Genomic DNA, 12360 nt, shown 5'->3' on the forward strand with positions numbered 1-12360 from the left:
TTAATCTCCAGGAAATTACACTCAATATTATATCCTTGGAAATCAATAGTCTAGAACTTTTGAGCCCCACTTGGCTAAGGCCATCTTCAAGGTCAAAAGTAAAAAAATTGTTAAACTCGAAGTTTTGCTCGATGGGCAAGTGGAGTCAAATATTCAATCAAGATCACCCACCTCCAACTTCATTCTTGTAAATCATGGTTACATTGTCATGATCCAAGCATCTGGCACATATTGTTCGTTTTAATCAATAGATCATACAGATTTGTCAATTTGGGCTACTCCATCATCAAGCCAAAAAGTAAGTATCATGTAAATTTCTATTATGTCGTATATAGCCCTTTTCTTTTCTCTCTTATTCCAATATGAGATACGCCTGAGGGGTTATATGCATTTCTTCTTCAGAACCTTGTCAGTCCTTTTTTGACCCAGCCTCGTCGGCCCAACCTCTGTGAGAGAATTACATACATCTACAATTTTACTCCATATATATTGCGATTGTTTGTATTTTGTTGTATTTAATTAATTTTGTGATATTATATTGTTAAATCATAAATGCTTTGTTACTTAACCATGAAAAGTTTCATTTTATGTAACAACTAATTTGACGCAATGGAATTGTTATGCAATTTTTCTTTTCCATTCCACCCTTATTGTTTGATATATGACTCCATCTTATCGTTAGTAACCATATTTAGTGTCTTCATCATATTTCAACATGAGGTGAGAGAATATTTCTAACTAGTTTACCAAAACGGCCAAAGTATACACTATCTATACACTTTGAGTGTATATGTTGTTTATAGGTATGCATAGTATATGAATATTTAGTATAAAATATACACTTCGGATGTATATGTTTTGTATAGGTATTGTATAGTTAATGTATATTTAGTATAGAATATACTCTACCTATACACTTTGTACATATTTTGTAAACTAGATAGCCCAATGATATTTTGCCGTAATTTTTCCAACAAAGATCGCACTGTATCTCTAGAGCTAAAAACTGCTCAAGAATTTATAGGTTGTGAAGAAACTAATCCTCAACCAACAGAATTAACTAGACCGGATGCCTGAAGTATCTCTCAAACATATGCACGTATCAGAATACATAATGTTCAGTACTAGCATAGTCTAATAGAAAATGATCAGTGTTACCTTGGCGAGCCGTGTAACATAAGCTGCAGAGAGTGCTATAAATAATAAACCTACTCCAAGGGTCAATAGCTGTTGGTTTCCTCCTTCTAGACTAATTTGAGATTCTTCTTGCTGGAATATCAAGAAATATAAGTACATTGATGGGGTTCCTGAATTTCTTGTGATTTCTCAATTTATTGTACTTCTTTTCCACACTAAGAGAAATCAAAACTCCCCAAATGACAGAACTTTAAGTGTATCAATAGCAAGGATGGAAAGGCCACAAACTACAATATCTCAATTTGAACAAATTAGCAACAGATGCCATGGGGCATGTTATTTGCAGACGACATTGTGCTGATTGACGAGACGTGAAGCGGTGTTAACACGAGGCTGGAGGTTTGGAGACACACCCTGGAGTCGAGAGGTTTCAGGTTGAGCAGGACTAAGACAGAGTACTTGGAGTGCAAGTTTGGTGACGTAATACAGGTAGAGGACGAGGACGTGCGGCTTGATACACAGGTCATACCCAAGAAGAAAGTTTCAAGTACCTGGGGTCAATCATCCAAGGGAATTGTGAGATTGATGACAATGTCACTCATCGTATTGGAGCATGATAGATGAAATGGAAGCTCGCATAAGGTGTATTGCGCGACAAGAAGCTGCCGCCTAGACTTAAGGGGAAATTCTACAAAGTGGTGGTTAGACCGACTATGTTATATCGGACGGAGTGCTGGCCAGTTAAGAAAGCGCATGTCCAGAAGATGAAGGTAGCAGAGATGCGGATGCTGAGATGGATGTGTGGGCATACCAGGAGACATATGATTCGGAATGAACTGATTCAGGACAAGGTGGGTGTGGCCCCCGTGGTGGATAAGATGCGGGAAGAAAGGTTGAGATGGTTTGGCCATGTGCAGAGGAGATGCGTTGATGCGCCAGTGAGGAGTTGTGAGAGGCTAGCAGTGTTGGGCCTAAGGAGAGAGAGGGGTAAGCCAAAGAAGTCCTAAGGAGAGGTGATTCGGCACGATATGGCGCAGCTTCAGCTTACCGAGAACATAACCCTTGATAGGAGAGTGTGGAGGTCGAGTATCATGGTAGAGGGCTAGCAGGGGGCCACGAGGACTTTTTCGTACTAGGAGTATTATTACCTTTGTTCTTTCGCTTATTTTTTTAGATCTCTATTATAACCTGATTGTTTGTTACTTTCTTTCTTTGACTGCATTTATCGCATTATATGTTGCTATTATTATTATTGTCTTTGCACCTTCTCTTGAGCGGAGAGTCTATCGGAAACAACCTCCCTACCTTCCAAGGTAGGGGTAAGGTCTACGTACAATCTATCCTCCCCAGCCCCCAGCTTGTGGGATTATATTGGGTATGTTGTTGTAGCAACATATACTATTACCATTTCTGCAGGGCTGGAAGAACAAAATCACAGAAATAATGACTGATTATAATAAGGGACAAAGATTCCACAGATAAGCGCATAAGATAAACAAATGCCAAACTCCCAGTAATTGCACGGCCAAATGCACCAACACTCACGTCAGCCCATGTTCCAGGAAACATTCCTAGCCAACTGCATACTGAAGATAAGATTTAATGAAAAAAGAAGAGCATACCTTACAAGTGAATAAACAAGTCCTCGAAAAGCAATAGTACATTTTGCACTAAATCAGTCTGGAATAGCTATAACATCACAATACCCTCAAACAATTCCTCTATTCTTACAGAAAGAAATCCGTATAAGAGGCTACTTCCACATATGTAAAATAATCCTTGCCACAAACATCAACAGAACAGCTTGGCTAATGCTAAACATCAGCCAAGGTGATCAATGACCGTACAAAATTAAGATTTCAGTATCACTATACAAAAGAGATAACAGACATGTAAACAACTTTAAACTGTTCTTCTCCCCACAAGTTAGGTTTTCTTTTCTTGGCATCTGTAATTGATCACGTATGGACAGAATCTGAATTCTTTCAAATCTTAGAAAATGAAGGTCATCCACTAAGTGAATCCAAAGCACAGAAATTCAGACATCTGGACATTAGCCCAAAGGTTAAGTAGGAAGTGAAAATAGAAAATGAGACTCACCTTCCTAAAACATATGGCACAAACTCGACTGAAGTAAGTCCATATAGATAATTCCCAAGAGAAATCGGAAGTAAGGGCTCAAACGGAGAAGAGTAACAACTTTGAAACCATTTTCTCCAATTGCTTTGTCTATTGCAAGAAATTTCTTGTTCCCTTCAACCAGCTTAAGAATACGTTCACGAGCAAAATATCTGGCAATCAAGAACGCAACACTTGCCGCCACCTGAGTGCATATATCACACTATAGAGAACACATTGTACATCATCATGACTCTATTGAACCAAATGACCAGCTCACCGTTTCACTAATGGAGACGATGATGGTCCCAGTGACAGAGCCAAATAGAAGACCAGCTGTCATGGTCAATGGAATGGCAGGTATTGCAAGGATCTATATGAGAAATGTACCAGTGAAAGTCAGTTCATTTAGAAACTCCAAAAAAGTTCACGTATTGAGCTAGGCACATTAAAACATTCTCTGAATTACAACTAGAACACTGGTCAAGCAAAAGCGCAAGAAACTTGACTAAAAATTAGTATGAGCCCTGTCGGGATTTTTATTTAAATATAAATTATTTACAAAAGAGTTTTGTAGAGAAAGGGTGTCTTTTAATGAAAGGATATGTCTTTTATTAAAAGGGTGTGTTGGTTATTAAATATTTTGTATATAAAAATCAATTTAACGTTATGTTGAATAGGAACTTTTTTTCTTCTTTCTAAAAAATAACTTTCTTTCTTCCAAAACTCTTTTCTCTTCTACAAAATCTTGCTCTTGAAAAATCAGAAAAGTTCTTGCTTTCCTAAAATGGATTTTTCCACTGTTTGCTCAGTGTAGATTTCCAAAAGGCTTGTCATATCCACTAAAATTATTTGCCTATAATCCCATAGCAATCTCGCAGAGGAGAGGGAGCAAATATCGTTTTTAGAAAAACATTTTGTACGTGTTTAAAGCCTCCAATTCTGTATTCGTTGTTCATATTGCCAAACCTTCATCTTTGTGTTCTTCTTCATATATCTTGTGTTCTTGGATTATATATATATATATATATATATATATATATATATATATATATATATTTTCCAACAAGCCCTCTATGAGTATCTTCTGAAGTACAAAACTTAGGCATGCACAACCTAGTATTATGGGAAACGACCGGACCATACACCATGTTTATGTCCATAAAACTGTCATCTTTTCCCACTAGACAACATTCTACCATTAACTAGTACATTTCTGCAGCTTCTTGCAATATTCTACGGAAAAATATATTTGTCACAACCACAAATGACATAACTCCACCTTTTTAGGATATTAATGTAATTTCATATGGCCTTTGAGGGTGTACCAATAAATTTTACTTTTTTCTATTCCATTGATATTCTTCCTGAAAAGTTAGAGGGAAAAGTCAAAATAATTCAAATTTAACTCTCTTTCTTCAAGACCACAATTACTCTTTTCTTCCCAATAACATTCAATATGAAAAAACATGCAATACACTTATTCCAAGTACATATTTGCATGCCTTTTTTTTTAAAAAAAAAATACAACTCCAAAAATATCTTCATTGGATAAACCAGATAATTATCATATGCAACATATTGTTGACATGTTGAAAAAATTCAAGCTCAATCTAATGGCTAAGAATTTTTTGTCTTCCTTCTTATAATAACCTTGGTGGTGATCAGATGCTTCTCACTAACTTTGTACCGACTAATAAGATTGATGGTTTTCAATATAACAGAAGGGTATATATTTCGTTTTTTTATTCTGATTAAAATTCTTTTTTTTTTGGGAAATTGATGCTTTTTCCTGTTTTGTTTTATGGGTCGATTCAAAATTGAATTAGTGCAAATTAACTAAGATTAGATTAGGATTGAGTAAAATAATTGTTAAGTGTTGATTTAATTTTGTCAATTTAAAAAAAAAAAAAAATTGTAACAAGTAGTCAACACTATGGTTGGGCCGAAAAAAATGAATCAACTAGAACATAATCTAATCTAAAACCTAATGTTCTCTTCTCTCTCTACACGGAGGCCTGGGGGCGTAGCCATTGCTGCCACAGCTAGTGTCACGACCCAACCCCGTGGGCCGCGACCAGTGCCCGAGCTGGGCACCTATACGTACCCGATACCCCAAATTAGCATATTAACAGAATAATAATATAATAATAATATTAGTGGTCGCTACAGAATTTAGCAGAAAAGCAGACTTGGCACACATAGGCCGATAAGGCCATCACAGAACAGAATATCCCAAACATATGTACAGAACCCACACAGATGTATCCACAGACCTCTACAGAACATATCATAATCATAAGACGGGACAGGGCCCCGTAATACCCTGAACAAAGTACATATCCAGATAGCAGTGACAGAATGTACCAAAAGATGGGCTCTGTAGAAGAGAGCGCCCCAAATAGCAGAAATAGGATCCTAAACGTGTGGATCAGCGAACCTGTCGTCAGTACCTGCGCGGCATGAAAACGCAGCCCCCGAAGAAAGGGGGTCAGTACGAAATATGTACTGAATATGTAAAGCGGAATCACAGAAGTCAAATCATAATGGTTACAGAAAATGAGTACAGAATCCAGAGTGTCAAATGCATATTTCCAAAACAGACAGAATGCGTACAGAAACATATGTCATATCATATCATATCCGGTCCCTGACACGGGACTCGGCAGACAGAATGTGGCCACCCTCCCGACGCTGGTGCCACTATACAGAGGAATCAGAAAAAGGGGCGTGGCCCCGTATCATATAATGTCATATCAAAATGGCCATACAGATCAGATCAGAATAGGCGGACATGGCACATCATACTCCACAGACCCATGTACACGTATACCTGCCCCCTCACATCGGGACGCGGCGAACAATGCAGAGAATTACGCTTGACAACATATCCTGGCCCGGGCTCAGTGTGGGAAACATTGGGACATCCACGAATAGAGTAGTGAGAGACTAATGCAATTTAAAAATATAATAAATATTTTCAAAGACTCGATGAAGCGTATCAAAGACAAACAAATCCAATGGGGTCGGACGGAATCATAATAAATGTATTTCGGATATCATAATAAATTACAGAAGTATAACTTTCCCGAAGTCATTCCGAGTGTCAAAATAATTTATAATATTTAACAGAATATTTAAAATAATATTCGTTAAGCGATTAGTAGGGTAATTAAAACATTTCTTTCAAAAATCGCTTAAAAAGGAAGCTTTAACACATTAGGGGCAAAACCGTAAATAGCAGGCCCGCCTTGGGACAAACAAGGCGGCGGGCTCAAATTGTGCCCTCTAAGCATATAGTATCACCTAAAAAGGTTATACAAACATTCTATGACTTTCTGAATAATTTAGAGCAAAATTGCATAATTTCAGAAAAAGCGTATCAAAATGGTTCAATTCTACTGAAGGAAAAACTGAAATTTTGTCTTGCGGATTCCGAGGGCCAAGAGGTCCTTCGAGGCCCAGATCCGACCCTAACACACTAGGGGCATGCCAAGGGAAGAATTGAGGTTGCTTTACATACCGTTCGCGCTCCTTAAGCCTTTCCAAACTCACTTCCCGTTTCGTCGAAAAACTGCAATTGGTCAAGTTTACCAATTGTGAATTATTAATGCCATTATTTCAACTTTAAGCATATTTGGCTACCGAAATTTCGGCAGCACTTCCCCTATACATATGACACCCCGAGAATTCAACTCGGCTATAAATCATCAACAACAACAATATCAACAATGAACATTAAAAACACAAATACCCTTCAACTAGCCATTTTTCTCACAAGTTGACATAATCTTCAATTCAACCCAACTTTCAACTAAGATCAATAATTTCATATTCAACAACCATCATGATCATGACCATATAGTTCTAGAAACATTTCATATCGTTTTCCTTAAGATATACACTCGATATACATGATATACAATCTTCCGCCAAAATCATAACTTATGCAAAACATCAAATCTTTGGCATACAACTTCATAACAAGTTTCCAACTTCCAAATTCATCAATGGTCATCACAACTAACAACCAAACAACTTCATTTCCTTAATGTCGGAAAAACCATACTAAAACGACATAAGTTTCTACATTCCAATTCAATACAAACTTATATCATTCTAACTTCATTCACATATCAAGCATTACAACAACACTCCAATACTCTAAACAAACTTAATCCATTTCATTCCCAAGTCAAATATACCACACGGCCATATGCTATTTTTCTCCATTCAATCAAATTTATTCCACTTTCATTCTCAACATAAATTCCATCACATTCACAACTAGAATACAACATGAATTCTATACATTTTTGGCTATACAATATACAAATACACATGGCTACACATATGTACCACACACCCACTTTGCAAACTTCCATTTCTCCATACAATCAACACATTTCTATATACTACAACCCAAACAAAACTCCATAACACAAGAATAAAGGATAAATTCTTACCTTTTCCTCTAGTCTTCTTTACTTGAATTTGTGATCACTTTGGTGAACCAAGGCCTCCTTTCTCCAAACCAACTACACCAAGTTGAAGAGGGGACTCAACTTAGTAAGGAAACCACAAAATACAAAATTTTAACACAAGATTTTTGGTGGTGAATTTTCCACACCAAACCCGAAATGCCTTCTTTTTTTTGCTCTTGTTTTGCTCTTCTTTCTCTTCTAAGTCTCTTGAACCTTCTAAGGGATAGTGATCCCTTTATAATTAATTAGCACATGGAAATATTCATTAAAGCCATGGGTTGGGCCTCACTTGGCCGGCCACCCCTTAAACATTGGGCCTAAATTTTTTTTTTTTTTTGGGCCAATTCGGTTGGTCCCGAGTTGGGCCTAGCCCACTGACCTTTCGACCTTAAAACGTTCATAACTCCTTGTACCGACGTCACCTGGGAACCCCCGACCTATGGATTGAAAGCTAATTCAATTATCTACAACTTCTATTTCAAGGTATTTTCGAAATTCCAAACTTACAATACAGTTTTTTGCCCCCCAAAGTCAGGTCACCCGAAAACGTTTTCTTAAAAATATTCGTTTGGAGGGTTTCCACTTTGATTTGGTCCAAAGGTACTTCATGAGTTGTGTTTAACTTTACATATGTGATTCATATGACTTTTCAGATGTTCCAAAAAAAAATCTCGGTATGTGGGCCCCACCCCAGCAGATGCTCCGAGGTTCAAAAATACGGGATATAACAGCTAGTTGACTTTAACTGAAACATTAAATTATCGCAATTTAGCTAAGATTAGATATAATTGAGTAATAATTTACAAGTTTTGATTTAATTCAATAACTTTTAAAAAAGACAGTGGATGTAAGAAGAGTGTTCAACACTATGGTTGACTTTAATTGAAATATAGGATTGATTCAATTTACCTAAGTATTATATAAGATTACGTAAAACAAGTTGATAACTATTGATTCAATTTCATCAATTTAAAAAAAAAAAAAAAGTGGATATAAGAGTTTGTCCATACCATGGTTGACTTTAATTGAAACATTGAATTATCTCAACTTAGCTAATTATTAGATAGAATTAAGCAACAATTAATAAATTTAGATCTAATTTAATCAATAAAACAATGGATGTAACAAGTTCTCAACACTATAATTGACTTTGATTGAAACATTGAATTGCTTCAATTCACCTAAGTATTATATAAGATTGAGTAACAATTAGCAGTTTTTGATTTAATTCTATTAATTTTAAAAGTATATGTAATTAATAATCAGTACTATGGTTGGCTTTAACTGAAGCATTAAATTATCTCGATTAGTTAAGTATTAAATGGAAAAAAGTAACAATGAGCAACTTTAGATCTAATTCAATTATTTTATTTTATTTTTTGAAAAAAGAGTGAATGTAACAAGTAGTCACACTACGGTTGACTTTAATTGAAACAATGAATTATCTCAATTTAGCTGAGTATTAGATAGAAATGAGTAGCAATTACTAAGTTTATATCTAATTCAATCAATAAAACAGTGGATGTAACAAGTAGTCAATAATATGATTAACTTTAATTGAAATATTGAATTGCTTCAATTTAGCTAAGTATTATATAGGATTGAATAACAATTTGCAACTTTTGATTTAATTCAATCATTTTTTTTTTAAAGTAGTCAATACAATGGTTGACTTTAATTGAAACATAGAATTATCTCAATAGTTAAGTATTAAACAGAATTGAGTAGCAATTAGCAAGTAGCAAGTTTAGATCTAATTCAATCAATTTTAAAAAAATAATAAAGGATGTAACAAGTAGTCAACACTATGGTCGACTTTCATTGAAACATTGAATTCCTTCAATTTAGCTAAGTATTATATAGGATTGAAAAGCAATTTGTAACTTCTGATTTAATTCAATCAATTTTTTTTAAAAAAAGTAGATGTAACAAATGGTCAACACTATGGTTGACTCTAATTGAAACATTTAATTATCTCAAATTAGCTAAGTATTAGATATGGTTGGTTAATAATTATCGGCTTTTAATTTAATTCAATCAACTTTTTTTTAAACAATGGATGTAACAAGTAGTTGACATTGAGATTGACTTTAATTAAAACATTGAATTATCTCAATTTGTTAAGCATTAGATAGGATTAGATTGAATAAATATTTTGTAAGTGCTGATTTAATTCAATCAACTTAAGAAAATAAAAAAGTAGTGAACGTAACAATTAGTTAACACCGAGTTGACTTTAATGTGAACACTCAATTATCTCAATTTAGCTAAGAATTAGATAGAATTGGATAACAATTAGCAAATTTCGATTTACTTCAATTTTTTTTTAAATAGTGGGTTTAACAAGTAGTCACACTATTGTTGACTTTGAATTAAAGATTTATTCTAGCAAGAATTTAGATAAGTATTATATATAATTGAGGAACAATTAGTAAGTTTTGATTTAATTCAATCAATTTTAAAAAAAAAAAAAACTGAATAAAACAAGCAATCAACACTATGATTGACTGTAATTGAAATGTTGAATTACTTAAATTTAGCTAAATATTATATAGGATTGAGTAAATATTTTTACTATGTTTTGATTCAATTCAATCATTGTTTATATAAAATAAATGCAATTTCATCAAAAAATTAGACAATTTTTGTATGTAATTTAGTACTTTTTCTATTGCTTAAAAGATTTTTATACGGTACATTAACTTGTAGTTTGTATTGATAGACCGTATATATAGGTTGACAAAATAACTAAATTAGGTGTATGTATAAATTATATAAAAATATTAGAGGGAAAAAAATTGAAGTGAATCTTTATCCAAGATAAATTTATGGGTTCTACGTGTTGGAAGAATGAAAAGCTTAAACATGCTATGTGTAATAATTGCTTTGTCTTGGAGGGGAAAAATTTGGAGGGAAATACCACCTATTGGAGTCAAATCTTCATTAAGGATAATTAGGACTTTTTAATAGAATTGTGCCAAGTTGTGCCAAATAGCATCACCCATATTTTAAACCAAGGAAATAGAGTGTAATTCTTACCTCTAGTCTAGCATAAACTGCAACAAAAAAGGCATATCCCGCTGGCCCATAACCTGCCAATATGAGGAGCCTCAGTCAAAATGAATTCATAAAAATATATTTACATGATAAATTTTGTTGAAAGTCATTGCATTCTTTATTCAATTGGCTTCCAAGTTTCTCTGTTTTGTTCAAATCAACATAGCATTTTCTACCGCATTGGGATACATAAATTAATGTGTTTGTGCTGATCGATGCTGAAACATCGTGAGGACTAAGGAGGATGTGAGTTTCATAATTCAAATTTCAAAGTAACTTTCTGAATGGTTTAAAAAAATTAGTAGACTTTTTTTTTTACGGCCACTGATGCAAGCCCACTTGCCTCAAGGCCATTTACAAGGAGCCAAGCCCGGGAACTACAACACTTGCAAAGCCTATTCATGAAGCGAGAGGCTCTTGAGTATATTTTTTATGAGCACCTTGGATCCTAAGTCCATTTGTTGATGAAGATTGCTTGGGGAGAAGAAGAGGAAATAGAAGTCTCCACATTGGCTAAAAGATGAAGAGTTGGCTATTCTTGCAAACGAGATTTCAAGATTTTGAAGAAAGAAGAATAGCCAAACAGGACCCTTGTCTCATTAAGGGTGTTTATGTCTTTTTGCTATTTTTTATTTCTAGCATAGTATAAATAGTTCTCTTCTTCTTCATGGAAGACTTGGATTATTTTGATGAGAGATATTGAAACTTGTAAACTCTAGAATTGAGTGTTTGAGAGCTTGTTGAAGCTTTTGGTTGTTTGAATTGTTGAGAAGGTGGTTAATTGGGAAATCAATCCCTTTTGGTCTCCTTAAGAGTTTGGTGTTTTTGAGTAATCTAATTGAAGGTCTTAACCTTTTATGGTTATAGTTGTCTTTTAGTCTTATTCAATTGTATCAATCTATTCTATCCTTAATTTCTTGTCTATTTCTTGTCTTTCCTTTTTATTATTATCATATCAATTGGTATCGGAGCTTGGATTAGATTTGTTCTATCAAATCTAGCCTAGGGTTTGTTACTATATAAAAAAAAAATGAAAATCCTAGAAAACCCCAAAAAAACTTTGTTTGTTTTGTTATTAGATTCTGGTTCCTTAGTAGCTAGGGTTTCAAATCCGAAGTTTTGAGACATTCCAAATTGTTTTGATATTTTCACCATTGTTGAGTTGAAGAACTTGAAGTGGTTCTTGTTTATTTGGGTGAAATTAGGACTTGAAACTTATTGGGCTTTGTTCTACAAGTCTTGGGGAGTCTAAATCTAAAAATTGACGGAAAAACAAGTTAATTTGAAGGTAGTTGAAAATTTGAAATTGTTGGTGTTCTTAAAGACCTTCAAATCTTCATAAGGAAGAAGACTCTCCAAAGGGACATTTAATCCAAAGTTTTCAAGTCAAGATTTGGGGAAAAGTGTTTTTCTACCCGAAAATGGTAAATACAAGGTTGAGTGGGCCCAGGAATGTCATCCGATCCAAGAAATTCGATCCAAATTTCGAGAAGATCTAGTTCAACACGAAAATCACTGAAGTTAGGAACATTGCAAATTACGGACCGTAATCTGGGGTCGTAAA

The 12360-nt window shown here is 34.5% G+C and overlaps 1 pseudogene; it reads right to left on the reverse strand.

Annotated features, from left to right (window-relative positions):
- Nucleotides 1-1134: 1134 nt before the first annotated feature.
- LOC132616566 (uncharacterized) lies at nt 1135-11306 on the reverse strand (annotated as a pseudogene).
- Between the last annotated feature and the right edge of the window lie 1054 nt (nt 11307-12360).

The sequence above is a fragment of the Lycium barbarum genome, chromosome 1 (assembly GCF_019175385.1).
Source record: "Lycium barbarum isolate Lr01 chromosome 1, ASM1917538v2, whole genome shotgun sequence".
Classification (NCBI taxonomy): Eukaryota; Viridiplantae; Streptophyta; class Magnoliopsida; order Solanales; family Solanaceae; genus Lycium; species Lycium barbarum.